The sequence below is a fragment of the Zea mays genome, chromosome 6 (genome assembly GCF_902167145.1).
Source record: "Zea mays cultivar B73 chromosome 6, Zm-B73-REFERENCE-NAM-5.0, whole genome shotgun sequence".
NCBI lineage: Eukaryota > Viridiplantae > Streptophyta > Magnoliopsida > Poales > Poaceae > Zea > Zea mays.
The window spans coordinates 12,969,821-12,984,557 of NC_050101.1; the positions used below are offsets into that span (position 1 = coordinate 12,969,821).

A 14,737-nucleotide genomic window follows, 5' to 3' on the forward strand; every position below is an offset into this window, starting at 1 on the left:
TGAACCACCTGTTCTTCTCCTGTGTGAGGGTGTGAGACAGCAAGGGTGAGCTCACACATGTTCATCGCTCAACAAGTTGTGGGGAATAATGTAACTCACCAAAGGTGGGAGTTCATGTGAAGTGTAAGGCTGATCAACAATAGGAGTTAAAGGTGAGCATTGCTTTTAATAAGTTGGTCAAATTTTATTAGCAGTTACTAAATGTAAGTAGATACCAAACCATAATAAGAATAGAACAAAATTAATAAATAATCCCATGCAATGCAAATGACAAATTGAATTTAGTTCCATAAATTAATCATGCGAGAGTCCTGAGCTGCTCATGACCATGAGCTCAGCTAGTATACCAGTTTTACACTCTGCAGAGGTTGTACCCTTTACCCACAAGTCATGTTACCCATCTGCCAAGGTATCACGACTCTCATACACCTCTACCAAGGAAGCGAGGCAGGGCAACACTACGAGGCCTTTACAAAGTTCCACTAGCTTCTGAAAACCCGCTACAGTTTGTGGGAAGAGCAATTGTAGGAATCCCTCGTCTGACCACCATCGCAGCAAAATCAACCCAAGAACCTCCCTACATGCCTACTATCCTACTGCCCTTGCCCCTTTCGGGTAAGGTAGTCTTCCACTAGCTTTCCTAGTTAGCCAGCCAAGGGCGTCCCATGGTGCCAGTGGGGGCAGCCTGACGAGTCGGTGGAGTCCCCTGAGGTGTGTGCTGAGCTAGACGCTAGCCTCCTCTAGTGCGAACTGGTGTACCTTGGGGTGGAACGTAGCGAGGACGAACGCTGCTGCTTCCTTGACCCTGGGATATCGCCTTCCTCTTTAAATCTCCCAGCTGAACATGCTTGTGTTCAATAGCTAGGGCCTTGTCGGGTAGCCTCTGGAATGATGGACATGTATGAGCCAACAGAGCATACTGCATAAGTCCATTAAGTCCTTCGATGAAGTGTTCTTGCTTCCTCTCATCTTCTGCCACTTCATCAGGTGCATATCTGGATAACTAAATGAATCTTTCACGGTACTGGCTGACTGACATGCTCCCCTTCTTTAATGACAGAAATTCTTTCTTCTTAATCTTCATCATTCCAGCAGGTATGTGATAGTTTCTAAACTGTGTAGTGAACTCTGCCCAAGTAAAATATCCGCAGCATCGTGGGCAGCAGTATAGGAATCCCACCAATCAGCAGCAGGATCAGTAAGACAACCAGAAGCATAGAGAACCTTCTCCCGACCAGAGCACTATGTGATGTTCAACATCTTCTCCACAGACTTCAGCCAATCATCAGCGTGTAGAGGATCTGGAGAGCTGGCGAGCGTCGATGGCTTGTGGCTCATGAACTCCCGATGCTTGTCCCGGGGTGGAACTGGTGGTGGAGGTGGTGGTGGCAGTGGTGCTTGCTGCTGTTGCACCCTTCGCTCTTGGCACATCTCTTCTCTCTCTTGGCGCATCTCCTGACGCTCGCATCTGCGCGTGCATATCTGCTATAGTATCAGCCATCTATTGCATTATCCGCATCTGGGCTGCAACTGCTGGATCAGCTCCGGCTGGTGGAGGATTTGGAGGATTCGGAGGATTCATCTTGGCTTGCTGTTGTTGTTGTCTAAGTATCCTCCGATTGTGTCGATTGGGGGGTAGATCAATTCCACCACCCTTGCTGGTATTGACCATCTGAGTTAGAAACATGTGGTAAGAAAGAATTGTAGACAAGTCAAGTAATTATGAATCATGTTACTTTGGGGCATTTATTAGCTAAGTAGATTAGTGAGTTACCTACTAAAGCTAATACATTATCTCATGGTTGTACATGCTAAGATGCTCAACTAATATGTTTCAATCAATCAAAGAATCAAATCAGGCATTTATCATCAGAACAATAAACCAACATTTTTAAATAGAGAAAATAGTTTTAATTTTGTTTTAGGCCTCCTATCTCTTAAAAAGGTCATAAATGTTGGATTCCAAGTTGTGAAATTCATCTTGTCTTAGAGTAGAAAAGATAAGAATGATCGGAGTAGAACAACAAAAAGGTGAGACATGATCAAGATAAGCGTAGAAAGAATCAGAGTAAGGTAAGTAGGTAAGGGTTTTGTCCATTTCTATCTAGGTTTCATCCTACATTCAACATTTCCTCTGATACCACTTCTGTCACACCCGGATTTAAGGGAAAAGCCAGGTGCATCTCATATATGCGCCAAAGAAGACAACACATATAATAACAGAGTGTATAGAGATAAATGTCACAATAACATCAGAGTACTTATTACATAGCAAAAGTCTTACAAAATAAAAGATAAACATAAAACGAACTAAAGTCCTTCCTTGGCGCCATAAAGTCAACTGGGAGACGCCACCTAGATCAAGTCGAACTCCTCGTTGTGTGGCTCCTCTTGAACCACCTGTTCTTCTCTTGTGGGGGGTGTGAGACAGCAAGGGTGAGCTCACACATGTTCATTGCTCAACAAGTTGTGGGGAATAATGTGCATGAACTCACCAAAGGTGGGAGTTCATGTGAAGTGTAAGGCTGATCAATAATAGGGGTTAAAGCTGAGCATTGCTTTTAATAAGTTGGTCAAATTTTATTAACAGTTACTAAATGTAAGTAGATACCAAACCATAATAAGAATAGAACAAAATTAATAAATAATCCCATGCAATGCAAATGACAAATTGAATTTAGTTCCATAAATTAATCATGCGAGAGTCCTAAGCTGCTCATGACCGTGAGCTCGGCTAGTATACCCGTTTTACACTCTGCAGAGGTTGTACCCTTTACCCACAAGTCATGTTACCCATCTGCCAAGGGATCGCGGCTCCCATACACCTCTACCAAGGAAGCGAGGCAGGACAACACTACGAGGCCTTTACAAAGTTCCACTAGCTTCCAAAAACCCACTACAGTTTGTGGGAAGAGCAATTGTAGGAATCAATCGTCTGACCGCCATCGCAACAAAATCAACCCGGGAACCTCCCTACATGCCTACTCCCCTACTTCCCTTGCCCTTTTCGGGTAAGGTAGTCTTCCACTAGCTTTTCTAGTTAGTCAGCCAAGGGCGTCCCATTCCACCCTTGTGGTGGCACGTGTTTCTCAAGTTAAGCTCCATGTTCCAATTAAAATTAATGATCTTGACATGAACATAAATAAAATAACATAATAATTAGAACATGGATATAATGAAATATTAACCCAAAACCATATAAAGCAATAACAAAACTACCCAAGTGATTCAGGGGTAAACAAGGTAAAAGGTAATCAGTCTAGGATGACCTATTGGGCCCCATCAAAATTAAACATGTGCATGAATAAGTGCTATTAAAGAACATTATTGGGTAAAAAGTGGTCAAGGGCACAACTTGCCTTCAATGAGCTCCTGCTCAGCAACTTCTACCTGCTTAACACCGGTATCCTCAGCCACTGACTCTTCTACTCGCAACAATACAAACAAGCATAATATAAAGAGGAAATTAACATCACACCAAACATGTATACAAAGTACATATTGATAATCTACATATTAAAATAAGATCATAGAAACATGAATCATTAATTTTGGAGTTATAGCTTCTAAGTTATGAATTTCCAAAGATTCTATGTGCTTTGTACAAGATTAAATAGGAGATAAATTTTAATATGGTTTTCATGTCAAAACAGAGACTCTATGTGATAAACAACATTATTACAAAATTATAGGATCTGGAATGGATTAATTTGGGCTAAGTATGAATTTTCTATGATTTAAACAAGTTCTAGCATTTATTTTTACATTAAAAATCCATTTATATATTTATTTTCTCTGATTTTCTAACCCCCTAGACTGTGCCTCAATTTCCAGAGAAGACAGGGGCAAATCTAGGATATTTCCCAGACTCAGTGAACATGACTCTGGACCGCAGGTTGGTTTTCCTAAACCAGAGGGTTTTATTTGTAAGATCGGCCGACCGAAGGGGTACTGTGTAATCTGAGTCGCCCGATCTAACATGTGCGCCCCAGATTAGAACTATGTCTCCCTGAACCGGTATCGAATCTCAACCATCCGATCATTAGGGAACGCACTAGATTTAAAATACCCTAACCAGACTAAGCGCCACACGATCACCATCTAACGGTACCGATTCACCTAGTCGAAGAGATAAATGTGTTCTAATCGTGACCGTTCCTATCAGATCCGATGGCACAGGGCACGTCTCCCCCAATACTCACTGAACACGGCGGCGCCGCCCCCATTAGCTGCCGCGAGTTCGCCGGCGAACTCGTTCCAGGCGCACCCATGGCCAAATCAGCCTCCTATCCAATGCTACGCTACCGTACGGACCCACGTACTAGTTTGATGGGGGAATCATACCAGCGGCGGTGGCGTGGATGCCTTGTTCACGGTGAAGCGCGGATCCGAGGCGGCGTGGCAGTTCTGACGAGCAATTCGGACCAGAATCGCCCGTGATTCCGCCAAATCACACGACGTGCAGAACACCCAAATGGTGCCGAAGCCCTACGCAACTGCCCACGACCACGCGACGGCGTGAACCCGGGTTTGACCCGCGGCGGTGCTCCTCCTATCTCTCTGGTGGCAGTGGCGGCCCTAGAAATTAGGTCTCCTCGCGAACCCAAGGAGCAATGGAACGGAGGAAGGCCAGAGCGGCTGGAGTTTTATCTCCTGACGTGGTCCGTTGGGTCGGGCGCGCGAGAATCACGCCAGTGTGGCGTGCCCACCATGCGCGGCGAAGCCGTTGGGGATGGATCTGACACGTGGGGGCCATAGTCAGCGACGCGGAGGGACGCGACGTAGTCAACTGGTGAAGCTGGCGCGCGGGTCTCGTGGAGCAGCGAAGGAGGGAAGCGCGGACGCACTGGTGCGACTGACAGAGGAGGCCCACCTGTCGGTGCATGGTGGAGGGAAGAAGGCTGGGCCACGCGGGAGGTACTCATTTGGTGGGCCGAAAAGCGGAGTCTGGGCCCATTCTAGCGTTTTTACCTTTTTCTTTTATATTTTCCTTTCTTTTCTTTCTCTTTTCTTCCTTTTCAAATTTAGATTTCAAATTTTGAATCTATTTTTGTGAAGGTCATACCTAGGTTAAATGTAAAATCTCAAATATTAGTATAAACAATTTTATATTTATTATACCTCTATATCCTTTATTTTGTATGGTTTTTCCAAGGATTCTCAAATTCTAACATTCCAATTTAAATCTAAATTCTATTTTGAACATTATTGTCTTTCTCTAAAATTTTATTACTAACATATGCACACACAAATAAAGTCATGATTTAGTGGCATGTCTTTTATTAATTATTTGTTTTTAAATGTGGTGTTCATATGTAATGGTAAATAGAGATGGCACATGTATATAAAGGAAATAATTTCTCCTTTAGTATTCTCTTACAAATTGGGTATTACACGCCAGCGGGTGAAGGGGCGGCACAGGAGTCAGCGCCGGCGACCGTGTCTGCGCCAGTAGCATGTGGGAGAAGCACACCGACAGGTTCCCATCGGAGGGGAGAAGGGAGATTGGCCATGGGAGGGGCCCTAGAGGCGCTCAGCACTGGGTGGGAGGGAGGGGAGAAGGAGAGAGAAATTGGAGGCTTGATACCATGGTAGAATGAGAAACCCTAACGAGGGTTGGGAGATGTATTTATATATCATAGTTGGGCCTAAGCCAATTACACAAATCCCATTACAATAGGGGAAGCACAATATATACCCTAAGTGGCCACTCCACAACCAGTAATTAGTGAAGACCAGATCCATAGTCCGAGTAATTAGTGAAGACCAGATCCATAGTCTTGTGGTTGCACAATATATACCCTAAGTGGCCACTCCACAGCCAGTCATTACGTTACGACAAGCAGACACAAGCATCTCTAACAAAGACCTAGATGCTCAGCCCCCTAGGATCTAAGTTGCTAACAAAGCCACAGTTTAGTTACCACGGTTGCATAAACCCTTAGTCACAAATCTGCACATATATCATCCATGTTTTGTTGTCTAAAAAATATCATCTATGTCGCCGAACAAAAAAGACTTCAAAGTTATTGATGTTTGTAGTTTTAATGTTTGACCAAATCTTATCTAAACATAATTTTATGACTGTAGGGAGTAGTTATTCAGGGAACCTTCCTTAATTGCAACAGGGCTTTACACTTGTAGGCTATTTGTGTATTATTATTATTTCATGAATTTCATGAATTTCTGAGGGAAAAATTTGCTATTTTAGCCTTTTTAACGTGGGCTAAATGCTATTATGTGACCCTCTGTCTATGACTTGTGGGACCATCTGTGTTTATGATTTGTGGACCTGAGTCTAAAATAGAGAAGTTCATAACTGAGAGTGACAAAATAGCAAATTTTCCTTTCTGAGACTATTGTGTATTATTATTATTTTTTCTACAGAAAATTATCAAAATGCAATTAAATTCGTAAAATATTCCACTGTCGACCGAAAATTGCAAATAGTTTACCAGAACCAATAAACATTGTATAAGAACATAACCTCAAGTCTACGTATGGAAATAATAAAGTGAAGTATTGATTATGTTGAAACTTGGATATTTAGGGCGATTCCATATGTAACTATCCGAAATATGAAATCTGGTAAGATATCTGGGAATATGCCCGGATATCCGAAATCTGAAATCCGGACAGGTATCTGAGATGATATCCGAAATCCAACGGATATCAGGCATCTCATATCCGTATCCCGAACTGTACTATCCGAATCCGAATATTTTGTGGATATCCAAAAAAAACTATCCAACCAGATAATTAGCCTCTTCGGACGGTTGGGTGCTCGGATAATATCCATACCATTTACAATCCTACTTGTAGCCCTACACAAGAAAACATCTAAATTTGAAAATAGTTAAGTGGTTCCAAAAGGCATCTGACAAAAAATAAAGCTTAAAAGCTTTAGTAAAGACATGAAAAGAATTTAAGCTGTAGGTTGAGAAGCTTTCACTTGCCTTATGTTGTTGTCATGTATATGTATGGGATATCATCTACATTTTCTTTTGAATGCTGCTTCCAAAATCGGGATGCATATCGAAAAAATGTTGTTTTTAGGGACTTGAGAAATCTGAAACTGACTAATTGCTATAAGTTCAAGGCTGACCAAAGCTCCCTCCCGTATGTGTATTTGATTGAGACGAGGCAAATCCTTCAAGTAAAGTTCCTTCAAATTCAGGAACCAGCCTGCTTGGAAATATAATTCTTGGCCAGTGTATGCCTTTATAAGAAATAACCAAGTCAAGTTTGACAATATAGAGAGGCGTGGTATCAAATTTTCTGAAAGCTGACTTTAACACAGCATTAGCCTAAGAAGTCCATTTCCATGATTTAAGAAAAAGGGAGATGTGAAAGTTCCTTCTGACAGTCGTCCATTTAAACAAAGGGTTTGAAGAGGATTTGGAAATGTCAAATGATCCAGCTGTAGCACTTCATCTTCATTGCATCCTCTTATCGTTAATCGTGACAGCTGGCACATCTTTGACAAAGAGCCACACAATTGTGCACAGAAGTTACTCCTTACATCACAAATTACAAGGCTCCACAACTGGGATATGTTTCCAAGTTTTGCAACTAATACTTCACTTGCAGTAATGGCATACAGAGTTTGCAGTTCAATCAAACTCCACAAGCCCTTAAATGGCTCCACAGCTTCCCAACTTTTGAAACTGCTATAAGTTACATCTTGCAACCGTGATACCATAAGATGTCGCAATTTCTTCAGTTTCGAAAACTCTTGTGGGAACTTCACTAACTCTGCATTCTCAAGGCTCAATGTTTGTAGGTTTTGAAGCTTTGTAATAGATTTAGGGAGTTCTTTCACTTTGGTGTCGTCGAGGCACAAAAGCCTAAGGTTGAATAGCTCACCAATTGAATTTGGAATAGTCTCAATAGGCAAGCCTGATAAGTCTAATACTGTAAGGTACTTTGGTTTGGAGGAAATAGAAGAATACCACAAAGATAATGTCGTGCTGGTGTCGAACGTTATGAAGGTGCGAAGCGAAGCCTGGATGGATCAATATCAATGGTTGATAGAATGTCCTTGCTGCATTGGAGCACAGCCACTCGTCGAGAATATGATCCCACTAGCACTGCTTCATTATTTCCACCATAAGTTGTACTGAAACCCTCTCTTTTAGATTGGAAAATGGCAAGTTCACGCACAAGATCATGCATTCGAATACATTTAATCCTACCAAAGCAGTTCCTCTCTGCAACGTGAAGCATGCTCCGTCGTATAAGTTCTCTTAAGATAACTTTCAGCAGTGTCTTCTAAGCTGCATGCCCCTTTTTATTCAATAAATCCTTCAGCTATCCACAATCTAATCAATCTCTTTCTGTGTATTAGATAGTCTTCTGGAAACATGGCACAATACAGGAAGCAGTTCTTCAAATAGTCTGGTAAGTATTTATAGCTTAGATTTATAATTTTCTCCACGCGATTAAGGTTCTCATTGTTGTGTAGCTCCCAGATAAGCTGATCATAAAATAGCTTCCACTCAGCAACATTCTTTGGTCTCAACGACAATATGCTTCTTATTGCCACAAGGGCTAATTGCAGACCATCACATTTCTCCACAATGCTTTCACCACACTGGCGTAACTCTGAAGGGCAGATATGGTTTTCAACTTTAGGAAATGCCTTCCTACAAAATACAAGCCAGGAATCATGGTCACCAAGAGGTTCTACTTTGATCTTACAACTATCCTCAGCTAGTGAAGCTACCTCCTCAGTTCTTGTTGTGATTATTACTCTGCTTCCAAGGCCATTATCTAGAAGAACTTCTTTAATTCTAAAAAAAACATCAGCCATCCAGACATCATCCAGTATGATCAAGTACCGCTTTTTGTCTAGAGTTTTTATTAATTTCTCCTTTAGTTCTGCACTATCAATTGTTCCAGGATCAAATTCTTTCTTATCTTTCTTGAGGATATCTGTCAGCATTTTCTTCCATATATCTTCGAGTTTATATGACTGAGATATAGAAACCCATGCACGGCAGTCAAAGTTGAACCCTTCATTTTTGTACACATTATTGGCAAGAGTGCTTTTTCCAATGCCACCCATACCCCGGACAGCAATGATTCGAAGTGATGGATCTTCAAATTTTAATGAACTAATCAAGGTTTGCTTATTTTTATCAATTCCTGCAAGCTCCTCATCTCTGATTGAGTAATCGTGTCCAGGAAGATACATTTCCTTTTCTGTTTCATAGCTACCTGCAGGTACATCAGTCCCGCCATCCAAGGTTTAGTCCAGCGGTCTTTACTTTCAGATAGTTGTATAAGCTCTTGCTTTATCTTCTTAATCTCACTAGCAATTTCATCTAGTGAAAGCAGACGCTGAGGCTTCTTGGCTATCTTCTTCAAGTAATCCAAAGGTGATCCTGTCTGATTGTGTGTACTAACTACATAAATAAAATGGTCTACAGTGTCTTCCATATTGTAAGCCAGTCTTCGGACTTGCCCTATCCATGTTTCTATCACTTCATCTTTTCGGCCCGTACGGCCAATTTTCTTTAGAAATGCCCGAATAAGCTCAAGCTCATTACTAATCAGTTTCATGTCATCTGGAAGCGCTGCCACCAACTCAGATTTCTTTGCAAGCAAATCTTTAGCAAAACTTAGGGTCTCTCCTGCCAGAGCTATTGCAATCTTCTTCAGGACAAGAAGAACAGCAATCTCTGCCATCTCTTCTTATTCGATTGACTTGGAATAATTTGTTCTTGCCGCTCATGCCCCTTTGTATATATTTGCTGTGATATATATGTCAGTATGTCACTTTGCTTGGTTCTGGCAACACCCAGGTCCCACCTGGCAGCCACCTTATGCATATTCTAGGTTCGGGTACAAACGAAGACTTCGACTCAGTGTCCAGTGGGTTGGTGGTCTGTCTACACCACTTCCTTTTATTCTAGGAGTGCGGCAATCGTCATCTGATCATCGTCCAACCAACCAGGCACGGTAGGACCCATTTGATCAATGAGAGAAATTCTTCTATACCATTGGCTAAAACTTATATCATCTGCTAAAAAAACCAAATCCTGCCAATATTAAGGGGTGTTTGGTTTGTTGCCTTAGCTGCCACAACATGCCTAACTTTTATACCTAAGCTTAGTTCTTCAATTTGATCGATTAAGGTTAGGCAAATTGTGGCACCTTAGGTAGGAAACCAAACAGGTCCTTAATGTCCGTGGATTTTAATCTCTTTCACGCCATTATTCCGATAGTCTTGGCTACTACTCCTTCGGTGTCAAAAAAGTATCGCCATAGGATTCATGTTACTAGTCAAACCTAATTAGATTTGTAAAAAATAGTAATGTTTATATCTTGGACTAAGTTTATTATAAACATATACCTAGCAGTTCGTATGATTATAGTACACCCTAAATATTAATATTTTTTAATATATATTTAGTCAAAGGTGAAACATTTGGCTTGCCAACAAATAAGATTATAAGAACGGCACTACATCCCCTCTGAAACTTGTGTCGTTTGCATGCAGTTGCCATGAGGCCAGGCCTGTTCCGAGGGATGGTTGTTGACTTGTTGGCATCTAGTCCTTAGGCACCCATACTGTTTATCCTTTGTAGCGGTACAGACGTTCTGTCAATTGTATGCATTCCTAAATGAACAGTCCTTTGTAATTTCTGACCTGTACTCTTTGCAGGGCATGTGTGGTAGGTAATGAGAAACTATTTATGATTGGTGGACATGAGGGAGACTTTATGACTAAACCAGGATCACCTGTTTTTAAATGTTGGTGGAACTACAGAGAAGCATGCCATCACCAAGAAGCTGATTCTTGTTGGTGAAGTCTTCCGTTTTGATTTGGAAGCATTGGTAGGTCATGTCCTCCAGACCATTTTTTTTCCCTTATGGATGTTTTTAGTTTTTTATTGTGAGTCGATGCCACTTTCCTCTGAATTTTGAGGGTCCAACTAGATGAACTAAAAGTCTCTATGCCAATTTTGCAGACCTGGTCAGTCATTGGGCGCATGCCTTTCCGAATCAAGACATCCTTATCTAGGTACTGACTACTGAGAGGGGAGGGGGGGCGGCTCTGTTTTACTTCTGGGCAGCGAGATCATGGGCCTGACAATCCAGCTCCAAAGAAAGTTGTTGGGAGTCTGGGACTATGTGGAGAACGAGGCTGCACTTGTGATGGCAGAAGTTGTGACAGTTTGTTTCCCCTGAAAATTGTAGATTTGCATCTGATTTCCTGTCCAACAGCTAGGTCCCTTTCAGAGAAGAGAGTTGCTTGTTTTGATTCCCACATCCGGAATCTGAAGTTCAGAGATGTCTCCAAACAACCAGAAGATATGTACGTAAGCAACTACCAAAGATCATTCTTATTGGAGATATTCAGCACAAAGCCCACCCACCAAATAATCCTGATGTTCTTCTTTCCCTAGCTGTTCCAGAGAGGTCGGAACTGTTTGGGGCTTTCATTAGCCAATTAAAATATTAAGTAGCAAGCTGAGTACCATGTCAGTATTAAATCTGTCTCTGTAATTGCCTCCGAAATTGGTGTGCGTGTTTCTCATCTTGTTGGTTTCTTAGTATATGTAATCTGCACTCAGAGGTACAATATAGGTGCACAGGGGCAGGACCTGTACTTAAACATAGGGAGCTCGTTCAAACTGTCAAACATTACGCGTAATAAAATACAGAGAAGACAAGAATATACATGCTACAATATAAAAAGAAAGCTTGAAAACTTTTAAAAAAACACCGAATATTTTCAGAAAGAAATGGAACTAAATTAATCAGCCTCAGGTATATAACTTTCAGTCTACCAATCTAATTCCTTGGCCAGGGGAAAAATCATAATGATACTAGAAATAGAAGAGATAATGAAGACTAGTCCCAAATAATACAGATGCCATCGGAGATCGATAACCATACAAATTAATAGCCATAGATCTATAACTTTCACTTGATCAATCTATCTATTAGGCCAGACAAAAGAACTACAATAATAACAAGCACAAGGGAGATAACGATAACAAGAAGACTAATCTCAGACAATATAGATGGCATTAAAGATCAACTCAGAGTGAGAGCAAACAAGCAAAGTGCTAATTGCATTTAACTTGGTAACGAGAGGGCGTCAGCATGTTCGCTGCGGCTTGTTGTGGCTTTAGTTCTGTTACGGCTGCAACTTCTACAATATTTTATCTTTATTAATTACAGCTGCAGCAGCGTTGGAATGATAAATTATAGTATCCTATAGTTACTCTGAAATAGTATTTATTGCCAAATGCTTCGTACAGACTCTCAAGTATTCGGAGTTCGAAATGGTTCCAAATAATTATTGAAACAACATTATCACACATAAACATTATTAACCGGTCCTGATGACTGATGTTGCCTGGCGGCTACGGTTCCTCTTTGGTGCCAGTGCCTGTGCTGCTTTCTGCTCGAAGGTTTGGATCCTACTAGGTACCTGAATGACATGACATGCCCTTCAGCTTCAGCGCTGCTTTCTGCTCGAAAGCTTGGATCCTAGTGCTGCATTTCCTCTCCACAGTAATTGCCCAAGCTCAAAACACCCATCATGAACCTTTCGCCAATAATGCAACCCGCCCTATTTTCGGTGGAGGACAGAAGGTACCCGTAGACACACAAACAAACCATACTGCAAAAAGGTGATACCAATTGTCAATGCTTTGATATGGTGCTGGTGCTGAGTTGCGATTTTTTGCATAGTGATTAGTGACCAATTTGCTTAGCGTCTTGCAAGCTGCTAACAGACAAGACAAGCTCAAAGTAACTAGTCAAGACCAGATCCATAGTCTTGTTGTTGCACAGTATATCCTAAGTGGCCACTCCAGAACCGGTCATTACGTTACGACAAGTGTTAGAATACCTGTCTAGGGTTTGGGGTCTTTCCCATGTAATTACCATCTCACCCCTTTGTAATGGGTCAGGCCCAATTACCCAAGTCTATTAATACCACACCCAACCCTGATTAGGGTTAGGGTTTCACATTCCAATATGGTATCAAAGGGCTAGGTTTAGTTCTCTCTTCTCTCTCTCTCCTCCCCAAGCCGCCGCTCCCTGGCTTCCTAGCGCCTCCAGCCGCCAGGGCCGCGCACCGCCTCGCGCCTTCTCCCTCCCAGCAGCCGGCCGCCGGCACTCCCTCCCTCCCAGCCGCTGGCTCCGCCGTCGGCCGCCTCCAGCCACCAGGGCCGCCCCGCCCCGTGCGCCGCCCCACGCACCGGGCGGACGCCCCTGCAGCCGCGACACAGACGCGCCAGGAAGCGCCTAGGCCGACCTCGGCCGCGCCCCTGTGCCCGCGCCACCCACGCGCCCCACCGCGCCGTGCAGAGCCGTGCCCCACCCCGACCAGCAGAGCCCCCTGCTGCGGCGCCCTCCAGCCGTCGCCCCGATGGACGCGTCCACCGCCGCCACCACTGCGGCCATGCTGGCCGCCATGGACACCACCACTGCCACCACCGGCCCTGGCATGCACCTCCCCATCGCCCCTGCTGCGATCAGCAGCGAGCTCGCCCATGGAGGCCCCCCTACATCGCCGGCCTTGGGCCGCTCCACGCCGCTCCCCCGCTGACCCTGCGCCGCGGCTCCTCGCCGGGCTTTCCCGCCCCCGCTTCACCCACCTGGAGCCACATCATCGCGCCCTTCGCACTCCCCAACACCAACTCCCTGCTCGTCGGCACCCTCGCTACGATCCAAGCCGCAGTGACGGCCTCGCGGGAGCGCGAGCGCGCCGCCTCCCTTGCCCTGGAGCGAGAGCGTGCCCTGGGCGCCGCTCTGACCACCCAGATGGCCACCACGCAGCGCCTCCTCGGCCGCCCGCCCATGCGGAGCCCCCGGTGACCCCAGAGGACCCCCTCGCCTCTGACCTCGACGCCGACCTCATCGCTGCTCTCCACGCTCAAGCCGCAGGACTGCACAACATCCGGGCCCTCGTGTCCGTGGTGTTGGATCCGACATCTTCCCACTACCCCCGTTGGCGAGGACAGGTCCTCCTCACGCTGCGGCGGTTCATCCTCGACGATCACATCCTCGTCGACCACGACGCTCCGCCGCCTCGCTTCTGGTGCCTCATGGACAACGTTGTCCTCTCGTGGCTCCACGGCACCATCACTGTTGAGCTACAGGACATCATCCGCGACCAGGCGGACACTGCGCGCCAGGCGTGGCTCGCTCTTGAGGACCAGTTCCTCGGGAATCGGGATGCGCGGGTGCTCCACCTCGACGCCTAGTTCCACCTGTTCTCTCAGGGGGACATCTCCGTGGGAGAGTACTGCTGCTAGATGAAGGGCCTGGCTGACTCTCTCTGCGACCTCGGTGAGCCAGTTGCCGATCGTACCTTGGTGCTGAACCTCCTGCGTGGCCTCAGCCCCCGCTACGGCCACCTGAAGGCTCTCATCAAGAGGAGCGTGCCCTTCCCCACCTTCCACGCCGTGCGGAATGAGCTTCTCCTCGAGGAGCTCACCATGGCGAATGAGGCGCCTACTCCAGCCTCGGCTCTCTACAGCGCTCCTACCAGCGGTCAGCCGCCTTCGGGGGGCCAGGCCACCCATCCTCCGTCGACCGAGGCTCCTACCCGCCCTCCACCCGCCGTCCCGGCGGCTCCTCGTCCGGCTTCCACGACCGACGGAGGTCATCGCTCCCGCAAGGGCAGCCGTGGGGGTGGCGGGCCCTCTCGTGGTGGTCCCTCCAGCCGGGGTGGCGGCCACGCGTGGCCGTCCTTCTACAACCCATGGAC

The 14,737-nt window shown here is 45.0% G+C and overlaps 1 long non-coding RNA gene and 1 pseudogene across 2 annotated transcripts; one reads left to right on the plus strand and one right to left on the minus strand.

Annotated features, from left to right (window-relative positions):
- Positions 1-7,291: 7,291 nt before the first annotated feature.
- On the minus strand, positions 7,292-10,104 carry LOC103630856 (disease resistance protein RPM1-like; annotated as a pseudogene).
- A 399-nt stretch (positions 10,105-10,503) lies between these two features.
- On the plus strand, positions 10,504-11,590 carry LOC103629009 (uncharacterized). Of its 2 annotated transcripts, XR_554036.2 has the most exons (3): positions 10,504-10,594; positions 10,670-10,842; positions 10,977-11,590. It is a non-coding gene; the product is annotated as an uncharacterized lncRNA (long non-coding RNA). The 2 variants fall into 2 exon arrangements; XR_002262979.2 differs by having other exon boundaries at positions 10,594-10,842.
- The last annotated feature ends 3,147 nt before the right edge of the window (positions 11,591-14,737 follow it).